The sequence below is a fragment of the Paramisgurnus dabryanus genome, chromosome 5, assembly GCF_030506205.2.
Source record: "Paramisgurnus dabryanus chromosome 5, PD_genome_1.1, whole genome shotgun sequence".
Classification (NCBI taxonomy): domain Eukaryota; kingdom Metazoa; phylum Chordata; class Actinopteri; order Cypriniformes; family Cobitidae; genus Paramisgurnus; species Paramisgurnus dabryanus.
Genome location: NC_133341.1, coordinates 32,269,071 through 32,281,310, shown reverse-complemented (window position 1 = coordinate 32,281,310; position 12,240 = coordinate 32,269,071).

Sequence of the window (12,240 nt, the reverse complement as noted above, 5' to 3'; positions counted from 1 at the left end):
AAGAGGAGGAAGAGGAAGAGGGAGAGGAGGAGGGAAAGAAGGAGGAAGTGGTGAAGAAGGAGGGAGAGGACATGATGAAGAAATAGGTCAAGGAGGAGGAGGGAGAGGAAGAGGGAGAGGAGGAGGGAAAGGAGGAGGATGTGGTGAAGGAAGAGGAGAAGGACGTGGTGAAAGAGGAGGAGGAAGACGAAGGGCAAGATGACAAGCAGTGTCAGATGAAATTCGAGCCACTCTAAATGACCATGTCCTTGTCCATGGTATGACTATGAGGGAGGCTGAGCAATGAGAAAAGCCTAATTTGAGTCACTTCACTGTTGCCTCCGTCTTCAGAGCCTTCAGGGAGTAATACAGATAGATGTACTTACAGTAAGACTGCTCTGTACAGTAACTTTAGTGTGCATACACTGTTGGACTAAGCTACTGGAATAAAGAAATGCATAAAACGGATGAATGCCAGGGGTGGATCATGCAAGGATTTTTCAAGGAGGATTTTACCCTCGCTAGATTCAATATAGTCTGTGATGTGGATGAGATTCTCTGGCCTGACCCAGAACAAAGACGGGATGTTGAGGAGGAATAATAAAAAAAAACAGTTGTGCTGTGTAGCACACGAATGAATAAAATTGTGCTAATGCATACACTGATTGTGTCTTTTTTTGGTCATTTGAAAAGGTTTTTGAGGGGAAGAACCACAAGCAACTTACCAGTTTTGGATATATTGTTTTTGTCATGATCCTGCCAGTCTGTCATAGTTATTCATAGTTGTTCATGGTCCTGTGGCAGGATTGTGGTGGTACCCATGTTTTGTGTGGCAGCACATGGCCTTTTGTTTGGGTAGTGTGCTGCTGTGTCTTGTTTATATCCCCGCCCCCTTGTCTCCTCGTTAATAATTCATTATTAGTTAACTCTCCTCACCTGTCCTTCCCTCGTTGTCTTGTTTAGTTTTCTTATTTAAGGCCCCAGTGTGTTCTGTCCTGTGCTGGAAAAAGGTCAGTCTCAAAAGCCCCCAACTGTTTTGAAACGCGCCGTGGGGCGAACCCGGAAGTAGGACGGAAGTGGATCGGAGTAGAAAGCAGCGTGCAGAAAGGAGTAACGGAGAAGTTTGAGTTCAATATATATACTTGAGTGCTATTGAGTATATTATAATAAGTTGATTTAAGAAGAAGACGATGGGGAAATTGAAGAAAAAGAAAAAAGAAAAATTAGGACCAGAAACAAGCTCTAGATTAGATGAATCAGAGATTGAAGAGGAATATGAGATGGATTTGACTCAAAGGGAAGGAGGGAGAATAAAAAGTGGGGAAAAAGGAAATAATAAGAGAAAGAAAGAGGATTCAGTAAGCACAGATGAGGACAGTGAAAGAGAAGTAATAAGTGAAAGGAGAGAGGAAATTAAAATGATTGTAAGATTTAAAGAAGGACAGGGAGTAAAAGGAGTAAATCCCATTGAATTAACAAATGAATTGAAGATACAGTTAGGAGAGATAAGTGGTGCAAGAGTGCTTCAAGATGGAGCATTGATGGTTATATGTGATAATAAGGAGCAGAGGGATAAAGTAATGAAAATGAAGGTGGTGTGTAAACAAGTGATTTCAAGTTGTAATCAAATTGGGGGAAATTCATGGGTATGTGGAGTAATTACAGGGGTACCATTGGAGGTTAATATGAAAGAGGTGGTGGGAAATATTAAAGGAGGAAATGTAATTGAAGCAAAACGATTGCAAAGGAATAGGGAAGGTAACAAGGAAGAAAGTCTTTCTATAATGTTGCGATTTGAAAGTGGAGGAATGCTACCAAGTAAAGTGATGATTGGATATGTTAGCTTTCGGGTGAGAGAATATGTTCATGCTCCGCTGAGATGCTATAACTGCCAGAGATATGGTCATATTGCGAGTGTGTGCAAGTCCAAAAAGAGATGTGCACACTGCGGGGAAGAACATGAGTATGGAAAATGTGGAAGAGGGGTGGAAGCAAAGTGTTGTAATTGTGGAGGGGCCCATAATGTAGCATTTGGTGGGTGTGAAGTGAGAAAGAGAGCAGTAGAAATCCAGAAGGAGAGAGATGGAAATAAATTGTCATATGCGGAGGCAGTGAACAAAGTGGACTCAAGGAAAAAAATGAGAGAAAGTGAGGAGGAGGGGAAAGATCGAAACAGTAATGAAGTAAAGGAAGGAAACAAATCGGAAGATGCAATGATAGTAAGTAAAAAGAGTTTTGTGTTATTTATTGCAGAGGTCATAAATTGTTCAGCACAGACTGAAAGAAGAACAGAAAAGATTCAGATAATAGTGAGAGCAGCAGAAAGGTTCCTGGATATCAAAGGGCTGACATGGGAAATGGTTAGAGATGGTCTAACTTTAGAAGTACAGCCTAGTCAAGAAATATGGGATGGTTCATAATAATGATGTTAGTAATATTGCAATGGAATGCTAGGAGCCTGGTGGCTAATGGATTGGAGTTTAAGGGTTATCTAAATAGTATGGAGGTAAAACCAGATGTGATATGTGTACAAGAGTCTTGGCTGAAACCTAGTTTTGATTTTGTAATTAAAGGGTATGTATCTATGAGAAGAGATCGGAAAGAGGGTAATGGGGGTGGGTGTGTTACTTTCATCAAGTCTGGAATGCAGTATAGAATGTTGGGGAAAGGAAGAGGAATGGAGTATGTGGTGGTGGAGGTATGGAAGGATGAAAAGAGTGTTGTAATAATACATTTTTATAATCCATGTAAACAAATGGCATTGGAAGATATGTTGCAGATAGAAGGGCAAAGTAGAGAGAGGGTGATATGGTGTGGGGATTTTAATGCTCATAGTAGTGTGTGGGGTGGAAGCGTAACGGACAGAAATGGGAAGGTGGTTGAAGATTTAATGGATGAGAAGAATTTAATTTGTTTGAATGATAGGGGAGGTACACGAGTAGACATGAGAACAGGTCAAGAAGCGGTGTTGGATTTAACTTTGGCAAAAAGTAGGTTAGGGGGAATAATTCACTGGAAGGTATTAAGGAAGTGTACCATAGGTAGTGATCACTTCCCTGTATTGATTGAAATGTGTATGAATAACTATGTAGAAAGAAGTGAGAGAAGAGAAGGGAGATGGAAGTACGAAAAAGCTAATTGGACTGAATTTGTGAAAAGGGTGGAGGAGGAATTACACATAAATGAAGTAAGAAGTGCAGATGATATAGAAAATATAAATCAGGAAATTGTAAGAGTCATGAAAAATGCAGCAGTGAGTAACATCCCTAAGAGTAAAGGTAGTAGAAAGACAAAGATGGTACCATGGTGGAATAAGGAATGTGATGAAGCTATTAGAAGGAAAAGGAGAGCATATAAGAAGGTAAGAAGAATGCATAGTTATCCAGATTTAATTGAATATAAGAGAGAACAAGCGAAAGTAAAATTGGTGGTAAGAAGGGCAAAAAGGCAATATTGGAGAGATTGTTGTGATAGAATAGGGAGAAGTACACCAATAGGAGAGGTATGGAGCATGATTAGAAGGATGAATGGAATAAGGAAGGATATGGAATATCCTGTTTTAATTGAAGGGGAAGTACTAGCAATTGGAAACAGTGATAAAGCAGAAATGTTTTGTAATTCATTTATAAAAGTAAGTAGTATGGAAAATCTTACAGAAGAGTTTAAGAGAGAAAGGGAGGAAACATTACGTGAGCATCCTTATCTGCTGGAAAAGAGACAGGAAAGTGATAATATAATGGATATCCCGTTTGGAATGGCAGAACTAAAACGTGCACTGAGGAGAATGAGAGAAAGTAGTCCGAGACAAGATGAAATTAGCTATTATATGATCAAGCAGTTAAGTGAGGAATCATTGAGAGTAATATTAGAGTTCTATAATAAAGTGTGGGAAATGGGGGTGCTACCGAATAGTTGGAAGGAGGCATTGATATTGCCAATAAGGAAACCAGGGAAGGACCCAAGTAAACCGGCTAGTTATAGACCAATAGCCCTCACATCTCATCTAGGGAAAGTGATGGAAAGAATGATAACTGATAGATTAGTATACTTTTTAGAAAAAGAAGGGAAATTAACACATTATCAAAGTGGATTCAGAATAGGAAGAGGAACTATGGATCCAGTTATGTGTTTAGAAGCGGAAATAAAGAAAGCACTGTCAAATAAAGAGTCAGTAGTGGCTGTGTTTCTTGATATTGAAAAAGCCTATGATATGTTATGGAGGGAGGGGCTGATGATTAAGTTGGAAGAGATGGGGGTAGGGGGAAGAATGTTTAATTGGATCAATTATTTCCTCAGGCAAAGAGTAATAAGAATGAGAGTAGGAGGTTCTATATCTTCTCAAGGAATAATAGGAAATGGCACTCCTCAGGGAAGTGTAATAAGCCCAGTGCTTTTTATAGTAATGATAAATGATATATTTAGTAAGGTGGATAGGAGTGTTGGTAGATCACTGTTTGCAGATGATGGAGCTTTGTGGTTCAGAGGAAGAAATAATAAGTTCATTATAGGGAAAATGCAGAAGGCTGTGGATGAGGTAATGAATTGGTCATATAAATGGGGATTTAAGTTATCTGTGGAGAAGTCGCAGGTAATTATATTTTCAAACAAGAAAGTATCCAATGAGTTGAAGATAAGGATATATAACAAGGTAATGGATCGAGTAACATTAGTTAGATTCTTGGGAATGTGGTTTGATACTAGACTTACATGGAAAAATCATATTGATAAGATAGTGATCAGGTGCAAAAGAGTCTTAAATGTAATGAAATGTATGGCAGGACAAGAGTGGGGAGCAGATAGAGGGGCGCTCCAAACCGTATATATAGCAATGATAAGATCTGTACTAGATTATGGAAGTATAGCATATGGGATGGCGGCAAAAACACAGAGAAATTGGATAGAATTCAAGCGCAGGCATTGAGAATCTGTTGTGGAGCTTATCCAACAACACCTATTGCAGCAATGCAAGTAGAAACAAATGAAATGCCGCTTAATATGAGAAGACAACAGTTAATGGCTGTGTATTGGACAAATCTGAATTGTCAAAACGAGGTACACCCAACAAGGAAAATTTTGGGGGTATGTTGGGAAAAAGGAATGAAGAAATATAAGAGTTTTGGATGGGTGGTAGAAAATGACATTAAGGAGATGGGGATTAACATTTATAGATGTGTACCCAGAGTGATATATCCACATATCCCAATATGGATTCTCCCTCAGCCAGTAGTAGACTTAACATTACTGAAGATAATACAAAGTGAAAGAGATTATGAGATGGAAGTAATAAGAGCAAAAGAGTATTTGAGTAGTACGTATGAGGACAATGTACAGATATACACAGATGCATCCAAGAAAGGAAGAAGAGTTGGAGTGGCAGTCAATGTGCCAAAGTTAATGGTGAGGAAAAAAGTCAGAATTAGTGACCAAATTTCAGTATATACAGGTGAGCTAATGGCTATGCTGTTAGCAGTGCAAGTAGTTAAGGAAAGGGAAATAAAAAAATGCAGTAATATGCTCAGGTTCATATTCAGCAATAGTCAGCATTGAAAATAAAAAATCAGAATCAAGGCCAGATTTAATCATTGAAATTTTTCAAAATCTTTATGAGTTGAGGCAAAGCAAGATAGAAGTACAGTTTATGTGGGTGCCAGCACATGTAGGAATTAAAGGTAATGAAGAAGCAGATAAGTTAGCTAAGCAAGCAGTAGATGATGAGAGGATAGAAATTGAGTTACCACATAGTATAAAAGAAATAAAATCAGTAATAAAAGAGAAAGTGATTGAAAAGTGGCAACAATATTGGGATAATGAGAGTAGAGGAAGACATTTATATGCAATACAAGAGAAAGTGGGAAAAGGTAGGAAAAGAGGAAAGAATAGAAGAGAGGAAAGTATATTTACGAGATTGAGAGTGGGGCATACAGGTTTGAATAAAACATTGCATTTAATATCTAAGCACCCAACAGGTTTGTGTGAGAAATGTGGACAGAGTGAAACAGTAGAACATGTGATTATGAGTTGTAATGGATATGATGAAGAAAGGAAAGTGTTAAGAGAAGGAGTGTGGAACAATGAAGGGAAAGAATTAACAGTAAAGAATATATTAGATCTAGGTATAGGAAGTAGTACGGTTGATGTGTTGTTTCAGTTTTTGAATAGTACTGGTTTAATGAAACGAGTGTAGGATTAAATATGGATAGGATTATAGAATTAAGTAGTGGATGAAGTATAGAGAGAATCAGGGAAAGTAAAGTGTTGTTGTTGTTTTTTTTTTTTGTTTTTTTATTAATTTACTTGGGAGGGGGTTAGAAAGGTTAAGAGAAAGAAAGGTTTCTGGTCCAAGCTCCATGCTACCGGAAGATGGCAGTAATGCACTGTTAAGTGCGGTTGCCAATAAACTGGAAAAGAAGAAGAAGAAGAATGTCCTGTGCTGGATCGTTTTGTACCGTTGCTGGTTTTAGCAACTCAGTCAAAGTTTCTAGTCAAGTCTGTTAGTCTTTGTAATTGTCTTAGTCAAGTTGTCTGTCTAGTCTTGTCTGTTGTGTCATCTGTTCCTGTGCTGTTTTCCCCCACGTGGGCCTTTGTTTTTTGGTTCAATAAACCCTGTCTGAGTTCACCGTTACCTTGCACTTGGGTCCCGTTCTTGTGAATCATGACAGGACGATCCAGCCAGTCAGGGACCCAGCAGGTATCGGTGGACTCACCATGTACACTTATTGACTGTTTGCTTGTGAGGATCAGCCTTCTTCAGCTCCCACAGTCAACTCAACCACAGCTACAGCCGTCTGCTCGGCCGCAACCACAGCTACAGCCGTCTGCTCGGCCGCAACCACAGCTACAGCCGTCTGCCCGGCCGCAACCACAGCTACAGCCGTCTGCCCGGCCGCAACCACAGCTACAGCCGTCTGCTCGGCCGCAACCACAGCTACAGCCGTCTGCTCGGCCGCAACCACAGCTACAGCCGTCTGCTCGGCCGCAACCACAGCTACAGCCGTCTGCTCGGCCGCAACCACAGCTACAGCCGTCTGCTCGGCCGCAACCACAGCTACAGCCGTCTGCTCGGCCGCAACCACAGCTACAGCCGTCTGCTCGGCCGCAACCACAGCTACAGCCGTCTGCTCGGCCGCAACCACAGCTACAGCCGTCTGCTCGGCCGCAACCACAGCTACAGCCGTCTGCTCGGCCGCAACCACAGCTACAGCCGTCTGCTCGGCCGCAACCACAGCTACAGCCGTCTGCTCGGCCGCAACCACATCTACAGCCGTCTGCTCGGCCGCAACCACAGCTACAGCCGTCTGCTCGGCCGCAACCACAGCTACAGCCGTCTGCTCGGCCGCAACCACAGCTACAGCCGTCTGCTCGGCCGCAACCACAGCTACAGCCGTCTGCTCGGCCGCAACCACAGCTACAGCCGTCTGCTCGGCCGCAACCACAGCTACAGCCGTCTGCTCGGCCGCAACCACAGCTACAGCCACAGCCGTCTACCCGGCCACAGCTACACCCACAGCCGTCTGCCCGGCTTCAGCCACAGCCTTCTGACCGGCCACTACCTCAGCGACCGTTGCCCAAGCCTCCCTGGACTTTACCCTTATGATCTTTAGTTTGGAGTTTTTGGTTGTGTTGATCACCTTGGACTTTCTAGTTTATTTTATTGATCTGTTATGCTTTCTGTCATAATCTGTGCCATAGTCTTGTCTTGTCCATTGTCTTGTGTACCCCTTTGAGGAATGCCTGGAGGCATTCCTTTAAGGGGAGGGTACTGTCATGATCCTGCCAGTCTGTCATAGTTATTCATAGTTGTTCATGGTCCTGTGGCAGGATTGTGGTGGTACCCATGTTTTGTGTGGCAGCACATGGCCTTTTGTTTGGGTAGTGTGCTGCTGTGTCTCGTTTATATCCCCGCCCCCTTGTCTCCTCGTTAATAATTCATTATTGGTTAACTCTCCTCACCTGTCCTTCCCTCGTTGTCTTGTTTAGTTTTCTTATTTAAGGCCCCAGTGTGTTCTGTCCTGTGCTGGATCGTTTTGTATGTTTTGTACCGTTGCTGGTTTTAGCAACTCAGTCAAAGTTTCTAGTCAAGTCTGTTAGTCTTTGTAATTGTCTTGTCTGTTGTGTCATCTGTTCCTGTGCTGTTTTCCCCCACGTGGGCCTTTGTTTTTTGGTTTAATAAACCCTGTTTGAGTTCACTGTTACCTTGCACTTGGGTCCCGTTCTTGTGAATCATGACAGTTTTGAATTGATTGCACCAGTGTGTAAGACTATGTTGTTGTGTGTGTGTTTTTTTTTTTTTTAAAGCTTGTGTGTGATGTCTGAGGGAAATGTTTGTTTTTTCAGTAAGAGTGAATGGTTTTGAGTGTCTTGCATTTGATGACAACACACATAAGTCAGTATTTAAGGTTGTTGTTCTTTGTTGGTAAAGCATGTATGTGTTGAAACATTATCAAAGGTTAATAAAATGTGACATTCTGTACTTTTTATATTCATCTTACCAATTTGTCTCCACAGCAAACAGAGAAATCTGTCTTTATTGTCCTGATGCAGTTTTGTTTTGTTTGAACACTGGGCTTATTCCATCCTGTTGTGAATTAAAAACACTTGTAGTGTGTAAGGGCATGATGAAACCATAACTATCGTAGTTTAGAAGTGTTTTTGTTTTGTTTAAGCCATTCACATATAAGGATTCCCATATACCGTCTCCCCCTGCTACCCTGCCAAGACCTCTTGCCACCCCTTTGCCCCCCATGTAAAACTTCTAGATCCCCCACTGTCCCAGTTGTCAGTCATTCTGGTGATATGTTTACGTAAGGCCGTCGTACGTGCTCGTCCCTAGGTTCGCTTTCTGCACATGCGCACTTTCAGGTGTATATGTGTGGTGAGCTACGGTTTCAGCCATTTATTGAAGCTCGCAATCTCATCATGTTTTTTCTAAATGTCTGAGGTTCGCAAGAGAAAAAGTGTCTATGAATTGTATGACAAGAAGAGAAATATGGAAGGCCTCTGAAGAAAGAAACAAGACCAGTGTTTTTGGGAGAATATTTCAAACGCTCCTGTGCGCTAAAGCACAGGTTGTGCTTCCCACTGAAGTTTCTACTCCACAGGTAAAGTTTGGCAAAAGTTGATGTAAGCTATGAGCCATGCCGAGCCGACAGCAACTTGTCACCGGGTGACTATGGTAGGGCGGAACCAAAGGTGGCGGAGGAAGGTTCCGCTTGAAGATGGTTTCCGCCCGGACCCGATTTTAAAACACCATTTTACTTCCTGGTCTCCCTGACAACGAAAATTACGAGGAATGAGCAACAGGTGTGGCGAATTAATGGAGCAACCCATGATTGGAGGAGGGAGTGAAGACAAGCCACATAAAAAGGTCCAAAGAAGCACAAAGGGAGAGTTGTTTTCGGGCGTGAGTCCCTTTATGCCTTGGGCAAACCTAACCACACGCTCCATCCCTGGAGGAGCCGAAGGGCGCCGTTGATCCGTGAATCACTTATGGTGTAAGGAAAGAGTGCGGCTGCCAAAAGAGAGGCGAAAAGGACGGGGCTGTGAAAATTAAAGGGGCATCACACCGAGGGTGCTTTTGGTGTACTTTGTGTGCGCTGTGTTGCTGCTGTTCAGACCCGCTTTTCCCAACCTATATTGATCCCTTGGGGACGGAAGAGGTAGAAGACGATCGGGTGAAGAGACTATTGGGCGATTTCACTTGTGCATGGGCTACTACTGAGTCATCGAGTGCATTGTTATCAACGGGCTGACAACGAAGCGTGAGTAACGGCGGATGTGTGTTTGATTAAGCATTTAGAAGAAGAGCTGCTGGTGTATATTCTAAGTGTGTTGAAGGTCCCCGGCCCCACTGAAGAGGGAGGTGTGGGCGAGCCGCTGATCGACCGGAAACACGGGCAGGAAAACCCAACTGGAGAAACCGTGTGTTGTTTTGTCATCAGGCCCTGCCGATAAAAGAAGCGTGGGTGAGCTAAAGAGGTAACGACAAGCATACAGGGGCTACATTGATTAAACTGTGTACTAACCCGTCTTCTCTGTGGAAAGAACAACGTTCAACCCGCCTCACGAGGTAGTCGAAGCCGGGCGGTCTAGTCCATAAATTCACGTAAAGGGTGTGTACAGAGTGCTGTGGGTGAGTTGTGATTATCATTTGTGTTTACACTAAGCTTGCTGTGTATGCTGTGCTTGTAGCGACCAGAACTGCCCTGGCCCCAGACGGGTCGTGAGAAGAAAGGACACACTGTGGTTCGGGCCCCACGAGCAGAGGGAACTAAACTTTCTTTATTTTGCCTCCCTGTGTGTTAGTAGGAGTTCCACCACTCTAGTAAGCAGGCAATGGCGAAGCCCGGCGGTACATCAGAGTGAGTAGCAGTTAAAGTGCACTGTACGGACTGAGGGTCAAAGTTGTGTAAGATAAATCCAACAGCAACCCCGGGTGTGTGCATAGCCTCGTCGAGAGTTCGCCCCAGCTCACGACCCCTGTCGCTATAGAAGGAGGGGGAGCTAGGGAAGCGTTCGGCTCTGTGTCACTCAACTCATCAGTCCCTACGACACCCAGGAAGTACAAGTGGACGGGTGGAGGTATACTGTGTACGGACGCTGCTGCGAAAGTCCACTGCCTGTAAAACTGAACGAAGATCCCAAACCCTGTGAGTAACTTACCATTGTGATGTGTTACCTACCTTTGCTTATAGCAACGTCTTAAGGAGAAACGAACTGTGTTAATAGTGTGAACCACTTACCTGTGTCTCAGCGAATGCCCCGAAGCGAATGGAAAGCCCAAGTCTTGTGAGTAACTTACCATTGTGATGTGTTACCTACCCTTGCTTACAGCAACGTCTCAAAGAGAAACGAACCGTGCCAATAGTGTGAACCACTTACCTGTGCCCCAGTGAATGTCCCGAAGTGAATGGAAAGCCTACGTCTTGTGAGTAACTGACCATTGTGATGTGTTATCTACCTTTGCTTACAGCAACGTTTTAAGGACGAGCGAACAGTGTCAGTAGTGTGAACCACTTACCTGTGTCTCAGTGAATGCCCTGAAGTGAAGGAAGAGCTCAAGCCTTGTGAGTAACCTATCTTTGTGCTGTGCCACCTACCTTTGCCTACAGCAACATCCTAAGGAGGAACGAACTGTGCAGATAGTGTGGAACGCTTTCCTGTGTACCAGTGGATGCCCCGAGGCAAACGAAGATCCCAAACCCTGTGAGTAACTTACCTTCATGGTGTGTTAACCTACCTCTGCCTACAGCAACGCCTAGAGAAAGGCCGAGTAGTGTTAATAGCGTCAACGACTTACCCTTGCTCCAGCGAAGGCTCCGAAGGAAAGGGACGCCGAGCCTAGTGCACCACGTACCGTGGTGAGGCGCAAGTTACATCTGCTACGACGATCTCTGAACGACAGACGAGCCGCCTCTGTAGTGCGAGTATCCACCTCTGGTCACTGGTTCGCGCCCGTGGGACGGAGAGATCCCCGAGGGACTAGGACGTCTCAGCCGAGGAAACCTGAGGGCGAACGAGAGGCAGGAGAAATTAGGCAAGTAGCAACCAAGGACGAAAACAAGCCACTAATTGTGTATTTCCTTTTCTGCCTCCAGGAAGAAGCGGAGGGCGCCACGGATTAAAGGACCAAATTGGAAAGGAGTCCCAGCCCCCGTCTTATGGTCCACACCGCCCTGGAAGCAAGAAGAAGCAGATTGTTTTAAACTGCCCTTTCCCCCTTGCTTTTAGATATTTAAATAAAGATACATTTTAATTATAGTATACTTGTCTGTCTGGTCATTGGGGTGGTCTTGGGAAACTCCTCGAGGTGGCAATTAGAGAGGGGCGTGACCCTTTAGAGATCTTGGGTCCGCTCCGGCCTGTGACAAACTTGTAAACAGAGCGAAAAGAAGAACTAGGCTCGTGCATGCTCTCTTGTGCACACATTTAATAGGGTGTGTACACACCCACCACTCCTCACAGATTCCTGGAAACTTCCACCAGTTCCTATATACATCCACATACATAAGGTTTCTGGATGTTTCACAAGTTTACTAGCCTGGGTGCCAGCCGATATTAGCCTCGCCCACAACATTTTGAGGACGGGAAGATCGGTCTGGGGTTTCTCCGTTGAGGAGCTTCTATGCCAGATTCAAAGCTGGTCGACCAAACAAATTGTCAGGGCGGGCTTTATACAATGATGGACAGATGATCAACAGTAACGTAATCAACCACGTCACCAAAGAGCGCGTGTGTTGAATCTATTTACAACGAAATGGCTGC